Raw genomic sequence first — 20475 nt, 5'->3', positions numbered from 1 at the left:
AGCCTTTTGAACATGCGGCGACGCCTCCTGCTACCCCTCTGACTGACAGCCGAAAGATCTGAAGCAGAACTCAACGATTTTGATCCAAAGCGTAGTTACGAATAATAGCTAGACTCACCGGTTGTAACTCAAACACACAAATAAATAGACCGCCCTCCAGTAGCTGCCGTAACTACTGTTTTCCATCAAACTGTGAAACTCATTTGCTAGTTGCCATTAACTACTTTTTATTTTCCAGCATCAGCTGTTGTTATCCTGTAAATATTATGGGGAGATAGCTCTTTTTATTCTTCTGATCATTATGAACTTATTTCTTATGATGTCTATCATTGGCATGACACTAGGTTTCAAATCAAGGAAGCGAAGTGTGCTTAAAAACTTGCAAAGAAATGGACCCGGCGAGTATGTCCAGATAAAATCCGAGTCGTGTTTCTGTTAACACGAAAGGAGAAGCAGCTGTCACCAGAATATGTAAAAAGGAACATAAAACGCTGACAGTACTGGCTGTATTGTCTGAAATTTATCTTGATTGAGAGAGACTGCCATTCAGTATGTAATAATTAAAATAACTAACAATATCATATATTTGTCGTGATTACATTATCATCTCTGATATAGCTTCGTCAATGAAAATGAAATGCGTCTGATGAATGGCCGTGTCAACATGCAATGCATTTCACACAGAGGGAAGACAAGGTATCTGTCAAGCTGAGGGTGGGGTGAAGCTTCTACGCAACGCTTTGGATCTGCCGATGTTTGCCTTACAATTAGTTCCAGGCTATATGAAACTTCATATGAGAGTTGACATAGCGTAATTGTTAAAACAGACTACTAGGTTCAATGGTAGTCTACTTGGGGCTGAACATGACTCAGTCGGCGATCCTAATTTTAATTTAATTTCACATTCTGATGTCATGCAAAATGAGTCAGAATTCCTCTTATAGTAGTGTCGTCTGCATTCTGAAAGCTCAAAAACAATGTTGTATCGGCTGTCAATCAGAACTGCTTGCAGTCATGCGTCGAAGTCTTCATTGTCGTACAGGATTATCGCTTCTCAGCAACTTGTTGCTCACTGCTTTAAGTCGTTGCTTGCTGCAGTTATTGTGTTAATTCTCAGGACCTGTAGGAGGACACTTTTCCACACAAGCGACTTATCATTGTCCTCCCCCCCCCCCTTTTTTCCTCTGCGCCCATTTCCCTCGTCAATCTTCACCATTGACAATTCTCGCTATTAATTGCTATAGCACTGAATACAAACTTGTATTCAGCCGCTGCTGATTGTAATATGTCCTTTACAGAAATCTCACAGTCTCTGGGAACCCTCTCGGCTTGGCGCTCCAAGCAGGGGCTTGTATTGCTTGCTTTCCACTCCTGATTCTGTGCTGGTGTATATCTTTATTTATGGAATACACATAAATATGGTGCAATGTAAATGTAAAGGCCCTGTTAAATGCATAGCTAATTTGAGTAACAAATCGTAGCGTGTGGTACACAAGCGAAATGATGGTCATTGCACAAGTTCTATGTGTTCAGTTTGATAAATAACCAGTTCACTGCCAGCTATCTTTCAATTTTCAGAATTTTATTGAATGTAATCGCGTCCTGCATGAACGTTCCCAAGAGTATGATGCATTTTAGTAGCCTAATTCAAGACTACACCTCACTTTCGGTGCACTACATCGACTTCTCAAGTTAGAGCCTCATTACAAAAGCTCAAAACAACTACCGAAACCCGAGATACTGGTTGATCCTCAGTGTTGTATCATGCTAGAAAAATGCCAAATGTATTCTAAATATTGGAAGTGCTCATTCTAAATCTTTTGCACAAGAACTTTTACTTTTAGGTGGCGCACACATATCCTCATTTGAAAACCGGAAAATAAGAAAATATTTGGAAATTTGTGGTAAGTTCCTACGCGACCAAACTGCTGAAGTCATCGATTCCTAGGCTTACACACTACTTAATCTAACTAAAACTAACTTACGCGACAACACCCACACTCACGCCCGAGGGAGGACTGGAACCTCCGACGCGCAGAGCCGCGCGAACCGTGGCAAAGTGCCCCGGCCGCGCGGCTACACAGCGTGGCCTCGGAAAATATGACAGTCGATTCGTTTTAAGCGTGGCTTTACAGAAGAATGATGAAAATTAAGTGTCTGATAGGATAGGATACGAGGAGCTTCGTTGCAGAGACGACGACGAAAAGAATACGTGTAAAATATTTATTGAAACAGGATTACAGAACACGCCTTAAGCCAGAAAACACCCTCAGTACTAGAGAGATCCGTATAGGACATAAGCAGTAAGGGAAGACAGGTACTGAAATACATGCACCAAATAACTGAAAACGTTTAAGTAAATGGAGAAGATGGCGCAGGGAAGAAGTCGTGTCGTGCTATATCAGATAATTCAATAGCCTGGAGGGAAAAATACTTCAATAGAAAATTATTTATATGTTGTTGTAGTGATGGTCTTCGAAGACTGGATCGATGCAGTTCTTGACGCTAACTATATCTACATAACTACTGCAGCCTGCTGCCACTTGGATGTTCTCACCATATTCAAACTTCGGTCTTTCTCAGCTGTTCTTGTCTCCCCCCCCCCCCCCCCCCTCTGCCCCGCTAAACACACTTCCACCCACTACGAAATCAGGACGTGTATAATTAAACGATCCTTACTTTTAGTCAAGTTGTAAAATAAAATATTTTCTTCCCAGATCGATTCAACTTCTCAATATCCGATCTACCCTTCTAATATTCAGCGGTCTTCAGAGGCACCGAATTTCAAAAGCTTATTTTTTCTTCTTGTATGAACTGTAGCCCACGTTTCAATTCTGTTCCGGGTTACATCCCAGACAAATACCTTGTTACCTAGATAACAACATACATCTACTACTTTTAGTGTTCTATTTCCGAATCTAATTCCCTCAGGGTCGCCTTGTTTAATGCGACTACATTTCACTATACTTGTTGTACCTTTGTTGATATTTATTATATGACCTCTTTTCACGACACTTTCCATTCACCTCAACTGCTCCTGTACGTGTTTTGCCGTTACCGACAGAATTACAATGTCATCGGCTAAATTTAAGATTTTTATTTGTTTTCTTTGAGCTTTAGTTTCCTTTACAAATAACACCACACCTTGAACGACTAGAGATAGGAGTTCATATTCGCAGGACACGTTCATTAGATATTCTGCAGAAATCCTTAGCATTTGTTTTCTCTGCCTCGTGATGACTGGGTGTTGTGTGATGTTCTTAGGTTAGTTAGGTTTAAGTAGTTCTAAGTTCTAGGGGACTGATGACCATAGATGTTTAGTCCCACAGTGCTCAGAGCCATTTGAACCTTTAGCATTTGAACCATGTTCACGGTCAACTTTCATATCGCTGGCCAACACCACCTACCGGGAAAATGTGCCTGCGGCTCTCATTGTCGCTGTAAACCGAACATAATGGATCAGTGTGACGTGAGAAGAAGTGCAAGATGCCTCTCAGACGTGTGCGCCATCAGTACCGTCAAATCAGTGAGTTTGAAAGAGGGCGCATTGTTGGCATGCGGGAAAGTCATGCATCTACCGTGAAATTGTTACTCGTGTGGGACGAAGCGTTTCGACAGTGCAATGGGTGTGAGCAGACTGGCTCACGGAAGGCCGTAGGATCCGGCGAGGTGAATCAGGTCGCACCACCCAGACCTACCCCCTCCCCCATATGATCGACTCCTTATCCGAATGGCATTGCAGGACCGATCTGCGTTCTCCTCGGCTCTGGTGCAACAGTGGAACACATCGCACACTATCAGGGGTGTGGTGTCACCGCCAGACACCACACTTGCTAGGTGGTAGCTTTTAAATCGGCCGCGGTCCGCTAGTATACGACGGACCCGCGTGTCGCTACTGTCAGTGATGGCAGACCGAGCGCCGCCACACGGCAGGTCTAGAGACACGTCCTAGCACTCGCCCCAGTTGTACAGCCGACTTAGCCAGAGATGGATCACTGACAACTACGCTCTCATTTGCCGAGACGATAGTTAGCATAGCCTTCAGCTACGTCATTTGCTACGACCTAGCAAGGCGCCATAGCATTTGATATTGAGATTATAAAATGTACCGTCAAGAGCGATGTACACCAATTGTGGATTAAAGTTAAGTATTCTACCAGTTACTCTTGTTTTGCTAGTCTTATTTCTCTGACCTGTTCCAGACCTCACGCCAGCCTGCGTGAGCTTAATCGCGTGCCTTTCGGCTTCCTCCAAACTCCGTGAATTGGCTCCTGCCAATTCACAACAAGGGGTCCATCGCCGTTTGTAATTATTACGGCATGCGTTGATTAAGTGCAGGTCGTCCACTTCTCTGTCTACCTTTGACGAACGTGCAGAAAGACGCTAGACGGCAATGGTGTATGGAAGGACATCACTAGGTACAAGAATGGCATCAGATAGTGTTTTCGGACGAATCCACGTTACGTTTATTTCAAAATGATGACCGAATTTTGGTTCACTGCAGACGGTGTAGCAGCATCACAGTGATTGTATTCGCACAAGTCATATAGCGCCAGCTCAACGATTTACTGTGTGGGGTGCTATTGGGTACAACCACAAATTACAGTTAGTGCGTGTCCAGGACGCTGTGACCAGTGTGGCCTACGTGAATAACATCCTGCAATCCATAACCAGCCCTTTCTGCACAACCCCCTAGACGCCCTTTTTCAGCATGACAATGCACAACCACACATTGCTGCATGAACACGTGCCTTCTTGATGTCACAGGTTGTCAGCCTTTTCCCCTGGTCCGGCAGATCACCAGACTTATCGCCAATCGAAAACGTGTGGGATATGGTAGAACGACGGGTGCACCGCTGTGACCCAACGCCAACGATCTCCAATCTCTAGTTGTTCAACGTGTTCTGTTTTTTCTGAACATGAGTGTAATATTAAATTATACGTGAAATAGTTTGACCATTCATTACAGATGAATAATTGCAAAGTTTGTTGCAATGCTCAAAAAGAGTTCTTTCCCTTTGTGCCGATAAATATTATTACAATTATTAATTTGGCAGCACTTCCTTAACGAATGTTTACTGCTTTTTTCGTTGCACTACTCAGAATTTACATATCTTTAACAGTTCATTAGTTATGGACGAAATTGAGCAAAATTATAAATAAAAACAGAAACATTCAACAAAAAGATTTAAATTGTGTGTAACGACCTGCGCCAATGCATGCTGCCCTCCTGTGTGTGTACTTGTTTTACGGATCGTCAACGAGGTTATTAGAGACGGAACACAGCTCACAGGTTAGGGAAAGATGGAGAAGGAAATCTACCGCCCTCTTTCAAAGGAATCATCCCGGCATTTTCCTGAAACGATGTAGGGAAATCACGTGAAACCTAAATCAGGATGGCCGGGCGTGGGTATGAAGCGTTGTCCTACCGAATGCGAGTGCAGTGTGCTAACCACTGTGCCACCTCGCTCGGTCAGAAAAGTGGTGCTCCCTTCTTTCAAATGACGTATCGTCCTTCGTTCCATGGTTAACCGATTGTTTTTTATGAGGGCAAACGCGAACAACAGTTAGCTGCCATCGTGCCTTCGACGGCTCAGCTGGCGCCACGTCCGTATTATTTCAACTTTGACAGATACGTGTGGCGCAGCCGCCGGACAGCAGCGGTCAGCGCAGAAACGGGGCTGACACCAGTTAGCGCACGGACAAACCGGCGGTGCACTCGACTACACACCTTCGACCATTGATACTAGTAGACTGGCCTTGCTGTGCAGAAGCTATGGGGCTAGTGTGGCTCCAACATAAACCACGTGACTGTTGGCAAAACGTGGCGGGATTTCAAATCAGCGGTCTGCCATCCTATGTTTGTATCGGATTTTCCCCACATTTCTCAATTGACTGCCAAATGCTTCCAACAAAAACTACTTTTTTATTTGTGAAAAATTATGCCAGAACTACATTTGACCTGGATTTGTTCAAAGTACCATTTATAAAATCTAACAAATACATCGAACGCCACTCTGGTGGGCAGCGGGACGAAATTACTATAAACTATCAATTATAGTAAAATGTCGTTAAAATTCTCGTGTCAAAACTTTAAACATTGTATTCGCCACGTTTCGAGCTTTAATCACTTATAAAAGAAAATGGGCTATGGAAATTATGTCAACTATAGGTGTCAAAATTGTTTACTTTAGGAGCAGGTCCATTTTAGAGTATCCATTTTAGGTGCACTTCAAAGGTTCAGTTCCAACTATTTTTACAAAAGTTTAAACTATCAGTTTAAAAAAAAAAGATATTTTAGATGAAAGGTGAGACTTTGCAGTTTCAGAAAACAATTTTGGAGCCTAGGTTTAAAAATGACAGACACTAAATACAAATTATAGATATACATTGTAAATAATAACTAACCTATCAAAACACTTCTCCGCGAAGTGCTTCGAGTAAAGGCGCGTATGTGCAAACGGCTTAAAGTTTTTCAGTTTCAGGGCCTGTATCCAAAGCTGCCTTCGGTTTTCATCCTTACGGAACCTATGAGTAGGAACGAGAAACGATTATACTTACTTCTGTAACCGAATTATCACAGATACTTTCCAAAATGTAACATGAGTCTGACTTTACAGGCATCGCTTTCAACACTTTAATTTACGTGATACTCTATTTCAAGTGTAAAAAACATATAAAAGTCACTTCAGCAGATTTCAATAAACGCATCTGCACTACCTTAGACACACTTACGCGTGAAATGTAATGCCATTTACCCGACAAAACGCTGAGTACAGCCTTAAGCGCAACACGAAACAACCATGTTTTGCCAACATTCACGTGACTTCAGCCCAGAGATGTTGGGGTCACGAAAATGACGTCAGGGCCAGTCTATTATATTTATGGTCGAAGCTACACACGCAAGCCCAGCCCGTACAGCGTCCAGACTCCACGTCAGGGTGCGCGCGCCATTCAAATGCCACTCTCAACCAGACCCTCTATTTCACACATAAACACAGTCTGCCATGTCATAATACTTCCGCTCACTTTAACTTTCACGTAGTGACGAAGATAAAGGAAGCAACACCACGAATTAAAGTATTTGTTGAAGATATTCATTTCCCAATCTGCAAATAAAGTATCAATAAATAAACACAAAAAAATGGCTCTGAGCACTGTGGGACTTAACTTCTGAGGTCATCAGTCCCCTAGAACTTAGAACTACTTAAACCTAACTAACCTAAGGACATCATACACATCCACGCCCGAGGCAGGATTCGAACCTGCGACCGTAGCGGTCGCGCGGTTCCAGACTGTAGCGCCTAGAACCGCCCGGCCATTAAACACAAAAGCGTAACATTTGTGCATCGTCAAGGTCATTATGGGTGGTGGGTATTTGTCATCTTAATCTAAATATGTATCAAGCTGCCAGAGTAGCACCTTAAACCTAGACAAAACAACAGATTTAGAGTATAAACATAATAAATAAACCAAATGTTTGTGTAATGGTTCCTGTGTGAATGTAACACTCTTTACGCAAATTACAACTATTTAAATATGTCATTGTATGAAATTTGATTACTCAGTACTTGTGCTTCAATCTGAGCTGACTTTTTTTTTTTTTTTTTGAATTATGTGCATCTTTCATTCAGTTTTATGTCGTTTGCGGCACTCCGGAATTTTTCCTCATTTGTCGGGTCAGTTAAATTCGTAGCACAATTTACACATCAAACTCATTCTACATAGCACTTGTAGAGACGAGCCGGCAGGGGTGGCCGAGCGGTTCTAGGCGCTACAGTCTGGAACCGCGCGACAGCTACGGTCGCAGGTTCGAATCCTGCCTCGGGCATGGGTGTGTGTGATGTCCTTAGGTTAGTTGCGTTTAAGTAGTTCTAAGTTCTAGGGGATTGATGACCTCAGATGTTAAGTCCCACAGTGCTCAGAGCCATTTTTTTGTGTTTATTTATTGATACTTGGGCTAGTTAGGTTTAGGTAGTTGTAAATTTTTTTTTTTTTTTAGAGACGAACTGTTTGCGGTGTGTCCTTCGGGTGATGACAGCAAACTCAGTGGAGCCCGAATTGCTGCGCTATCTCTTACAACGTGTCAGCCAGCTCATTTTCTACCAAAGGAACAAACGCGATCCATTAGTTAAATGATCCTATAATACAAACGGGCCCTCATATGTGAGACTATGGCCGGCCGGAGTGGCTGCCGGGTGGTTCTAGGCGCCACAGTCTGCAACCGCGAGCCGCTACGGTCGCAGGTTCGAATCCTGCCTCGGGCATGGATGTGTGTGATGTCCTTAGGTTAGTTAGGTTTAAGAAGTTCTAAGTTCTAGGGGACTGATGACCTCAGAAGTTAAGTCCCATAGTGCTCAGAGCCATTTGAACCATTTTTGTGAGGCTATGGAAATCCCACACCTGGCAGACCGAACTCATACAGCAGAAAACTTATTAGGAAAAAGACACAAGTGCAGCCGTGGTGCCGAGAACAAGCCACGCTATTGCAGTGTTTTACTTTTGATGCTGTGATCAGTGTCTTCACACAGATGGAACACCGACCAAAACACTGCACACGTCGGAGAACGGGATCCTTACCTCAGTCAAAGTACTCTCAGTGCAATCAACGAATCAAGTAAATTGACACATCATCTGTCTCCATACAAAATCTGAATGCGACACAGAAATAATTAAATACTCTGTATTAAACACCATTAAATCCAGCAAAAAGCATTAAATCCAGTGCCCCATTGGCACACCAATAATTAATCCATAGGATTAATTTGAGAACAGTTTAGCACAAAAATAAACATATATACAAAATGAAACCGTCAAAACTTCTATCAATTCGCAAAAATAATGAAATTACAATGAACACATCATGAAAATACGAGTCACTGTTCACTTCTGAAACTACGATCTTAGTTCGGTTATATTTCTTAGTCCCAGGACTTTCCTTGAAACTGGATAAGCCAAGCGATACGCATTCTGGCGTGGGCACTACTTATCACAAAAGTTCCATGGTACAGCTCAAATAGTTTCTTTATATTTCTGTCAAGATAGCTGGATTACTCCTTAGTCTTGATGAGCACCATGTTCCCCAGTTTGCATCACAAGCCTTGTACTTCCTATCGCGCTGTCTCTGTTTTTTCTTGGTCTTCTTTTCCATATGTTGCTTCATTTTCGCCTCAAGTTGCTGAGGAGAGATTTGCTGTCTTGGTGAGAAATCCACTACCTATATCGACAGGTTCGGCGGTCCCTCACGCATCATTACTTCATGCAGAGTGAATCCAGTGACGCAACTTTTGACACTATTCATGATGTGCTCAAACGTCGGTATGTACTGCACCCACTTTGAGTGTCGGAGGCTGCAGTGTGTTCTCGCAAGCTTGCCCGATTCTCTCATGTAGCGTCAATCGGATTTCCAGCTGGGCTGCACAGCGATGTCCGCACACGTTTGTTACCTACTTTAGTCATGTTTCTCACATAACTTGGACACAAACTGTGAACCCTTGTCGGACAACATGGCCATTAGTTTTCCTACCTTGCAAAAATAATCCTTTTCTAGCTCATTTCTCATATTTTGCTGGTGGCCATTGTCATAGCGTACAGTTTAACATACTTGAAATAAAAAAAGTGAGCTGCAAGAACTACGTATTTTACACCCCCACGACCTCAGGGAAGAGGCTCGAAAACACAAATCGCAAGTAAGTCATGAACTTTGTCAGGTATAATGCTCTGCATCTTTCCCTGACTCGCCACAGTACCAAGCTTTACCCACTGGCAACGATTACAAGCACTGAGCTACTGCCTCACTCTCCTTGCCATGTTCTTAAATAGGACATAATCTTGTAGCACCTCCAGGGAATTCAGAGGCCCATAGTGTTCGTCACTTAGTTGGAAATACTGACTCAAAGCTCCTACATTATAGTCCGGGAAACAGAGCTTCCATTCTCCCTTGTCTTCGTGTTTTCTCCGAAACAAAACTATTTTCAAGTCTTGGAATAGTACAGCAACTTCTCATTTCCTTCAGTACCAAAAACTAAACTAAATTCTACTCGAACAGGCCATGAAGGCCCAACGGTACCGAATGGACGCAGTGTCATTCTCGGCCACAGACATCACTGGATGCTCTCCCCCCCATACGTCAGTTTACGAGACTGGAGCTGCTACTTCTCAGTCAAGTAGCTCCTCAGTTTGCCTCACAAGGGCTGAGTACACCCTGCTTGCCAACAGCGCTCGCCAGACCGAATGGTCACCCATCCAAGTACAAGGGTTGTCCAGAAAGTAAAGTACCGCTTTTTTTTCATCCGAAAACACTGCTTCAAAATGGCTCTGAGCACTATGCGACTCAACTGCTGAGGTCATCAGTCGCCTAGAACTTAGAACTAATTAAACCCAACTAACCTAAGGACACCACACACATCCATGCCCAAGGCAGGACTCGAACCTGCGACCGTAGCGGTCGCTCGGTTCCAGACTGTAGCGCCCAAAACCGCACGGCCACTCCGGCCGGCAAACACTGCTTCAAATGCGAAACATTACGTATGTGTTATTTGAAGTCTCGTGAGTGAGCGCACCAAGTTTCTGTCACATCCAACAGATAGTGTAAGTAGTGGGGCAACAGTGATGCTGGTGGAGTTTGTTAGTGCGGGTTCCCTACATCAGGGGCAGGTCTGCACTCAGGGGCAAAGCTAATGTTCTCCTTTGATTGACAGGTACTTAAACTATTGTTCTCCTTTGATTGACACATACATAACATATTGTTCTGCTAAAAGGATCCTACCTTTTGATTGACAGGCACTTAACCTATTGTCTCCTCACCCCCTCCCATTCCCCTCCCCCAATCAGGAAACCTCCATCCGCTGGCCGGTGTGGCAGAGCGGTTCTAGGCCCTTCAGTCTGGAACCGCGCGACCACTACGGTCGCAGGTTCGAATCCTGCCTCAGGCATGGGTGTGTGTGATGTCCTTAGGTTAGTTGCGTTTAAGTAGTTCTAAGTTCTAGGGGATTGATGACCTCAGATGTTAAGTCCCATAGTGCTCAGAGCCAAACCTCCAACCCACCCCTAATCCTCACTGCTACAGGTACAATTTCAGGTCTGAGTTATTGGAATAGTCCCTCTCACTCTTATCGTTTTGATTGACTACTTAATAAAGTTGATTAATTAATAAACCTCTTCCCATCTGGTAGACCCCCCCTCCCTATCCACCCTCCCTCCCAGAAATTGATGGGAAACACACTTAGTTGATCGATCATTTGGAGGGAAATCGATTGTTGTGTAATGAAATTTTTAAACAATTTAGACAATGTGTGGAATGTTGTTTATTTCAACAATTTAGGGCATCCAAGGCAGTGTATGGAATATATGGAAATTGGTAAAGAGGAAGGATCTCATAACAGGAAATTCAAGGGTATATTGTTTATTTATAAAAAATTCAGTTTGTGGAGGTTGGATTTCTCTTGCTCATCATTCTCTACTGTTTGGGAACATGTAGGTCTTGTAAGAAGGAATTAAATGGGGAATACATGTTGAATAAGCTAATGTTCAGCACTGTACTCTGGGTGTCTTAACCTAATGTTCGGCCCTTTGTCTGCACTTAACCTATTGTTCTGTAAAGTGGTTTTCCATATCACCCCCATTTCTTTAAACTATTGTACCGCCTTTGATACCAAATTAAGTAATTAGTTATGTCCTTCTACCATTTTCTGGTACACTTTTCGAGTTTCACATGCTTTTGAACGCCATTTCTGGCGCATTATTCTTTGTCACCCACCACCTTAAACTATTGTACTGTGTTTTACACAAAAATTATGCAGATTAATGTATTGTTCTGCACTTAACCTGCTGTTCTGCTCCATGTCACCCATTCACGCACACCCTACCCATAACTGTTTTACCACTAACACCATGTTGATATAAAATTTATGCAAATTAATTAAATCGATATTCTGTAGCTGCAGGACACTTTTCCAAATGGCGTCTGTAGGTGATGTAAGTTACAAGCAATGTGCCATCATTGAATTTGTCTCTGCAAAGAGGTAAACTGAGAGGAATATTCAGAAACGCTTGTTCAAAGTTTATGTAGCATCTGCTGTCGACAGAAGTACAGTTAGTCGCTGGGCACGGAGTGTGAGGTCATCAGAAGGCGGTTCGGCGGAGCTCCACGATTTGCAGTGGTCTAGCAGACCATTCACGTCTGTCATACCTAATATGTTGAGCGAGCTTCCACTTGTTTGGGCCTTTAACGGATGCCATTAGCCGGCCGCAGTGGCCGAGCGGTTCTAGGCGCTTCAGTCTGAACCGCGCGACCGCTACGGTCGCAGGTTCGAATCCTGCAGTTCTAAGTTCGAGGGGACTGATGACCTCAGATGTTAAGTCTCATAGTGCTCAGAGCCATTTCAACCATTTTTGGATGCCATTCCTGAAAGACATTTTGAGGATGACGAGGAGGTGATTCACACAGTGAAGCACTGGCTCCGCCACCAGGAGAAGTATTGGTACCAACAGGGCATACACGCTCTGGTTTTTCACTGGAGGAAGGCCATAGAACGGGGCAGAGATTACCTGGAAAACTAAGATGAGTAGACAATACACCATTTTTTCGTGTGTGTAATTCTTATTGCGTTCAATAAAGAATTGTTGAAGAAAAAAAAAGTGGTGCATTACTTTCTGGGCAATCATCGTACTAGCCCAGCCCGAAATTTGGTGCTAAGTTCCTATGGGACCAAACTGCTGAGGTCATCGGTCCCTAGGCTTACACACTTCTTAAACTACAGGGCTATTACAAATGATTGAAGCGATTTCATAAATTCACTGTAGCTCCATTCATTGACATATGGTCACGACACACTACAGATACGTAGAAAAACTCATAAAGTTTTGTTCGGCTGAAGCCGCACTTCAGGTCTCTGCCGCCAGAGCGCTCGAGAGCGCAGTGAGACAAAATGGCGACAGGAGCCGAGAAAGCGTATGTCGTGCTTGAAATGCACTCACATCAATCAGTCATAACAGTGCAACGACACTTCAGGACGAAGTTAAACAAAGATCCACCAACTGCTAACTCCATCGGCGATGGTATGCGCAGTTTAAAGCTTCTGGATGCCTCTGTAAGGGGAAATGAACGGGTCGGCCCGCAGTGAGCGAGTGTGGGAGGAACTAGATTATCGGCTTGATGTCTGCCGAATCACTAAAGGAGCACATATCGAACATTTGTGAATGCCTAAAAAAACTTTTTGAGTTGTTGTATGAGTGTGCAAAGCATTGTGAAAATATCTCAAATAATAAAGTTATTGTAGAGCTGTGAAATCGATTCAATCATTTGTAATAATCCTGTAACTTGAAATAACTTACACTAAGGACGAGACACACACCCATGCCCGACGGAGGACTCGAACCTCCGACGGGGGAAGCCGTGCGAACCATGTCAAGGCGCCTATTACCGCGCGGCTACCCCGCGCAGCCAGCCCGATAGCGCTTAACTTCGGTGACCTAACTGGTACCGGTGTTACCAGTGTGGCAAGGCCGTTGGCCCTTTGGTACCAAATAGCGGCTTAACCAGCTTAGCGTCCGGATCTGCATTCTGCTTTCTTCGCATATTTTGTAGATGCCTCGAACCTCAATTTCGCCTTCAGCTCCCATCATATACAGAACACAGCAAGGGCGCCGACTTCCCAAAATTTCTGTGGGTGCATATAAATGGCGGTATGTAGTATATGTTTTCTGAGGAGCTTCGATATTTTTTCAAGATACCTTTCATCTTTTATGAATACCGCTTGTGTCATAAAGATCTGTGCTGTGATAAATTAATATATACTGGTACTACAAGCGTATGTTGAGACTGCCTAACTCAGTCGGTAACACAGCTGACTTAAACGCAACAAAAATGAGGTCAAACCCGGGTTCAAATGTACTTGGATGAACCAACAGACCGTCGGACCTCTTGCCGTGTCTGTTCGTGGTAAAACCGCGAGCTTTCGACAGTTTCCACTATCGTTATCGTCAGGAGTAACTGACTGTCAAAATCACTCCTGTGGTGGCCTTATATCGCCCAAAGGCGGCTTCTGATTGGTCAGTAGTTACGTCATGCTGTCTCAATGGTGTCAACGTCTGCGCTGGTGGCGCCACCGCTCCCACAGTAATGTAAACATTGCGACGAATATCTATGGCTTTTCTCTGCATCGAGAGCTCTCTTCCAGCACCGCTAAGATTGTATCTGCTGACAAGGTTCAAGGTTTATCACACACATACTTATTTCTACAGCCTCTTTAATTATAGATTCCCAGTATGTGGGAGCCTGGAACAAAACTTTCGTTCTGTCAAACAGAATTTTATATTGCTTTGTGAGGTTGTGTTCAGCAACAGCGGATCTCTCCAGCTCACTATTTTTATTATGCCGTTGATGTCCTGCACAGCGGTCGGAAACGGTGCGGATGGAATGACCAATGTAACTGCTTCCTGTTTCACATCGGATGTTGTGAATTCCAGGAATCCTGAGGCCAAGATTGTCCTTAACAAGGCGTAGCATCTGCTTTTATTCTTAGAAGGTCGGAAAACATGTCTGATGCCTCGTCTTCCCAGGAATCGGTCTATTTTGCTGGATGTAGTGCCGCAGAAAGGAAGGAATGCAATCGATGGCTCATAACGTGAATGTTCAGCATTTTCACATTTCCTTTTATTGGTGAATGCTGACTTGATATCATATGACCCATAGCCGTTCTTCTGGAACACATATTTCTGATGACTGATTTCTGAATCCAAGTGGTCTTCGTCAGAAACTCTTTTTGCTCAGCCGGCCGGAGTGGCCGAGCGGTTAAAGGCGCTACAGTCTGGAACCGCACGACCGCTACGGTCGCAGGTTCGAATCCTGCCTCGGGCATGGATGTGTGTGATGTCCTTAGGTTAGTTAGGTTTAAGTAGTTCTAAGTTCTAGGGGACTTATGACCACAGCAGTTGAGTCCCATAGTCCTCATAGCCATTTTTTTTGTTATTGCTCTGTGTACCTGTGTATTTAAAGCCGCTCTCTTCTGTACTGGATGGTGAAAGCTCTGGGCGCTCAGATACAAATCAGTGTGCTACGGCTTGTGGTACACCGAATAGCCGAGACGTCCACCAGACTTTCATTACACCAGAACATCTAAAAACGCAGCCTTCCTTCCCTGGGACTGGACGTTTGGGTGCATGCTGTTCATATGTTCCTGGAAGTGCTCAAGAGCTTCTACGCCGTGTGACCAGACCAAAAACGTGTCGTCAACATAACAATAAAATTAAGATGGACGAGGGGGGGGGAGGGGTGAATTTATTGCAGGATCCTCAAAATGTTCCATAAAAAAATTGACAGTTGCATCTGATAATGACGATGGTGGAAATCGTCGAAAGCTCAAGGTTTTACCATGGACTGACGCGGCAAGAAGTCCGAGAATGTTTTATGCAGCAATGCGGCTGCGAAAGATTTCGTTCTCAGAGAAATCGTTCGTTTGCTATATTCAAAGTATTAAACAAAAATTATTAAAATCGACAAATGTTATTAAAAATTACATTATAGTGTTTAGCATAGGTATATATTTCTTTCTGTTGTATGACTGGTTTGTGGCTATAAAACCTCGCTGTACTCACTTTGATCTCAAGTTCGAGTATAATGACTTTTCTATGACTTTTCTGGAGACTAGAAATCTACTCTGTAGGAATCAGCATGGGTTTCGAAAAAGACGGTCATGTGAAACCCAGCTCACGCTATTCGTCCACGAGACTCAGAGGGCCATAGACACGGGTTCACAGGTAGATGCCGTGTTTATTGACTTCCGCAAGGCGTTCGATACAGTTCCCCACAGTCGTTTAATGAACAAAGTAAGAGCATATGGGCTATCAGACCAATTGTGTGATTGGATTGAGGAGTTCCTAGATAACAGGACGCAGCATGTCATTCTCAATGGAGAGAAGTCTTCCGAAGTAAGAGTGATTTCAGGTGTGCCGAGGGGAGTGTCATAGGACCGTTGCTATTCACAATATACATAAATGACCTGGTGGATGACATCGGAAGTTCACTGAGGCTTTTTGCAGATGATGCTGTGGTGTATCGAGAGGTTGTAACAATGGCAAAATTGTACTGAAATGCAGGAGGATCTGCAGCGAATTGACGCATGGTGCAGGGAATGGCAATTGAATCTCAATGTAGACAAGTGTAATGTGCTGCGAATACACAGAAAGATATATCCTTTATCATTTAGCTACAAAATAGCGGGTCAGCAACTGGAAGCAGTTAATACCATAAATTATCTGGGAGTTCGCATTAGGAGTGATTTAAAATGGAATGATCATATAATGTTGATCGTCGGTAAAGCAGATGCCAGACTGAGATTCATTGGAAGAATCCTAAGGAAATGCAGTCCGAAAACAAAGGAAGTAGGTTACAGTACGCTTGTTCGCCCACTGCTTGAATACTGCTCAGCAGTGTGGGATCCGTACCAGATAGGGTTGATAGAAGATATAGAGAAGATCCAACGGAGAGCAGCGCGCTTCGTTACAGGATCATTTAGTAATCGCGAAAGCGTTACGGAGATGATAGATAAACTCCAGTGGAAGACTCTGCAGGAGAGACGCTCAGTAGCTCGGTACGGGCTTTTGTCAAAGTTTCGAGAACATACCTTCACCGAAGAGTCAAGCAGTATATTGCTCCCTCCTACGTATATCTCGTGAAGAGACCATGAGGATAAAATCAGAGAGATTAGAAACCACACAGAGGCATACCGACAATCCTTCTTTCCACGAACAATACGAAACTGGAATAGAAAGGAGAACCGATAGAGGTACTCAAGGTACCCTCCGCCACACACCGTCAGGTGGCTTGCGGAGTATGGATGTAGATGTAGATGTAGTTGTAGAAACTGGACCATGTGGCGTGCTTTCTGTGATGAAAGGTATTGATTGTTTCACTGGCATCAATAGAGCACTTCGGATACTGTGGAGGCTGAGTTCACGAACTTTAGGAAAATAACTTTGAATAAATGGTTAACATTACGCATACCCTCCAATTTGCTCTTTTACTTGGCTACAGTGATGTACAAACTGCCATTAAAATGTCCCATTTCTTTGCCGAAGATGCAGCCGTTGACACTGCTTCTTAAAAATTGTTTTAGTAGCAAGATAAATTATCAGCTGCATCTGAACGAGAGAACACGCTTTATAAAGCTCTACATTTTCCGACTGCGTAATGTGAGATGCTAAATTGCACAGCTTTGATTGGAGCACTATCTGAAAAATGAATTCACATATCACTATTTGGTTTATTAAAGCAACAACTTGTTCTCTTTCTGCCCTTTACAGTACTTAGATGTCAAAATTATTTTTTACGGACCCTTAAGTAGCCTAATAGACATGAGCAAAACGAAGGGCTTTTACAGTGTGGTATCTCGAAGACGGAGGTGTTGGGTCAAGGTTTTGTATGGTACAAGAAAATACCAGAAGTTCCCATCTTTTAATTCTATGACTAACGAAAGGTATGTTTCTAATGTGTCGTTAAAACGGACATGACTTGTTTAATTGCATATATAGCATCGTTAAGTGCTAAACTGTTCGCCCCCGCTAGCTGAGTGGTCAGCGCGACAGACTGTCAATCTTAAGGGTCCGGGTTCGATTCCCGGCTGGGTCGGAGATTTTCTCCGCTCAGGGACTGGGTGTTGTGTTGTACTAATCATCATCATTTCATCACCATCGACGCGCAATTCGCCGAATTGGCGTCAAATCGAAAAACTTGCACCAGACGAGCGGTCTACCCGACGGGAGGCCCTCGTCACACGCCATTATTATTAGTGCTAAACTTAAAAGTGTGCACTGCACATATTTTGCAGTCAAATACACTACTGGCCATTAAAATTGCTACACCAAGAAGAAATGCAGATGATAAACGGGTATTCATTGGACAAATATATCATACTAGAACTGACATGTGATTACATTTTCACGCAATTTGGGTGCATAGAGAAATCAGTACCCAGAACAACCACCTCTGGCGGTAATAACGGCCTTGATACGCCTGGGTATTGAGTCAAACAGAGCTTGGATGGCGTGTACAGGCACAGCTGCCCATGCAGCTTCAACACGATACCACAGTTCATCAAGAGTAGTGACTGGCCTATTGTGACGAGCCAGTTGCTCGGCCACCATTGACCAGACGTTTTCAATTGGTGAGAGATCTGCAGAATGTGCTGGCCAGGGCAACAGTCGAACATTTTCCGTTTCCAGAAAGGGCCGTACAGGGCCTGCAATACGCGGTCGTGCATTATCCTGCTGAAATGTATGGTTTCGCAGGGATCGAATGAAGGGTAGAGCCACGAGTCGTAACACATCTGAAATGTAACGTCCACTGTTCAAAGTGCTGTCAATGCGAACAAGAGGTGACCGAGACGTGTAACCAATGGCACCCCATACCATCACGCCTAGTGATACGCCGGTATGGCGATGACGAGTACACGCTTCCAATGTGCATTCACCGCGATGTCGCCAAACACGGATGCGACCATCATGATGCTGTAAACAGAACCTGGATTCATCCGACAAAATGACGTTTTGCCATTTGTGCACCCAGGTCCGTCGTTGAGTACACCATCGCAGGCGCTCCTGTCTAACCTGGATTCATGCGAAAAAATGACGTTTTGCCATTCGTGCACCGTGGTTCGTCGTTGAGTACACCATCGCAGGCGCTCCTGTCTGTGATGCAGCGTCAAGGGTAACCGCAGCCATGGTCTCCGAGCTGATAGTCCATGCTGCTGCAAACGTCGTCGAACTGTTCGTGCAGATGGTTGTTGTCTTGCAAACGTCCCCATCTGTTGACTCAGGGATCGAGACGTGGCTGCACGATCCGTTACAGCCATGCGGATAAGATGCCTGTCATCTCTACTGCTAGTGATACTAGGCCGTTGGCGTCCATCACGACATTCGTATTACCCTCCTGAACCCACCGATTCCATATTCTGCTAACGGTCATTGGATCTCGACCAACGCGAGCAGCAATGTCGCGATACGATATACCGCAATCGCGATAGGCTACAATCCGACCTTTATCAAAGTCGGAAACGTGATGGTACGCATTTTTCCTCCTTACACGAGGCATCGCAACAACGTTTCACCAGGCAACGTCGGTCAACTGCTGTTTGTGTATGAGAAATCGGTTTGAAACTTTCCTCATGTCAGCACGTTGTAGATGTCGCCACAGGCGCCAACCTTGTGTGAATGCTCTGAAAAGCTAATCATTTGCATATCACAGCATCTTCTTCCTGTCGCTTAAATTTCGCGTCTGTAGCACGTCATCTTCGTGGTGTAGCAATTTTAATGGACAATAGTGTAGCTTGCAAAAGCGCAAGTGAATATCCTGATGCCAACATCTCATCTCCTTCCCCAAAAATTTTAATCTCACCTCCCCTAGCTATAGTAGGGCTCCCCGAATTGTTGTCTACTCGATCTGAGTCACACTCACTGGGAGATTAGCTGATACCATCAGCCATGGCTTACAAGTTGCAAACGACAAAGCAAATAGCGAATGTTCCTCAGCTTAACTTTGGTCTGAGACAGTTCTGCTGCTGATTGTGTAAAGCTGATGGCTGTGGACGTCGCTTTGAGATGGCAAACGCGTGGCGCACTGGAAGTGGCCCCTCGTTGTGGAGCTGCGCTGCGGCGGGCCGTTGTGGAGATGATGACCGCGTGGCGCACTATAGCCCAGTGCCTTGGTGCGTAGCACTGCGATGTGTTTATCGACGCTGCGTGGTGGACGCGCGTTCACAACGAAAACGAATGGTACATGTGTCTCTAAGGCTACGGTTTCCTATGTGAGGAAATTTATCGCAGTTCGCTGCGGAATCCGCTTGCGTCTTCCGCTGTCCGATGCAGGCCGCAGTACGCTGCGTGTAACGTTTTCCTAGGCGAGGGGTGGTGCGCGCCACAACGAAGAGAATAAAAGTGTTGTTTTATAATTTCACAGCTATTCATGATGCAATGTTATGAGAACTAACTTCTGATAATTATTTTACTTCAATGAAAATTCTGCACTACTGAAATAGAGAAAGATTCAAGCTTTTAAGAAAAGGCGATTTTTCGCGCTACTCAAATTTATCACACCGTATCTCCTAAACTGTTTGTAGTACAACAACATAGTTTTATTGTCTTCAGTAGTGCACTTAAGAGCTAAAGAAACAGGTACACCTGCCTAATATCGTGTAGGGCTGTCGCGAGCACACAGAAGTGCCGCAGACAGAGGTGGCGTGGACTCGACTAATGTCTGAAGAAGTGCTGGATGGAACTGACTCCATAAATCCTGCAGCGCTGTTCATAAATCCTTAAGAATACGACGGGGGTCGAGATATCTTCTGAATAGCACGTTGCAAGGCATCCCAGATATGCTCAATAATGTCCATGTCTGGGGAGTTTGGGAGCCAGAAGACTGTTCCTGGAGCCACTGTTTAGCAATTGTGAACGTGTGGGGTGTCGCAGTGTCCTGCTGGA

The 20475-nt window shown here is 44.2% G+C and overlaps 1 protein-coding gene across 1 annotated transcript in view; it reads left to right on the top strand.

Moving 5' to 3' along the window:
* LOC126184409 (uncharacterized) overlaps positions 1 to 20475 on the top strand; it is a 159617-nt gene that overhangs the window by 20271 nt on the left and 118871 nt on the right. The window lies entirely within an intron of this gene.

This window comes from Schistocerca cancellata, chromosome 4 (assembly GCF_023864275.1).
Source record: "Schistocerca cancellata isolate TAMUIC-IGC-003103 chromosome 4, iqSchCanc2.1, whole genome shotgun sequence".
Lineage (NCBI taxonomy): Eukaryota > Metazoa > Arthropoda > Insecta > Orthoptera > Acrididae > Schistocerca > Schistocerca cancellata.
This window is presented reverse-complemented; position numbering and strand designations above follow the sequence as displayed.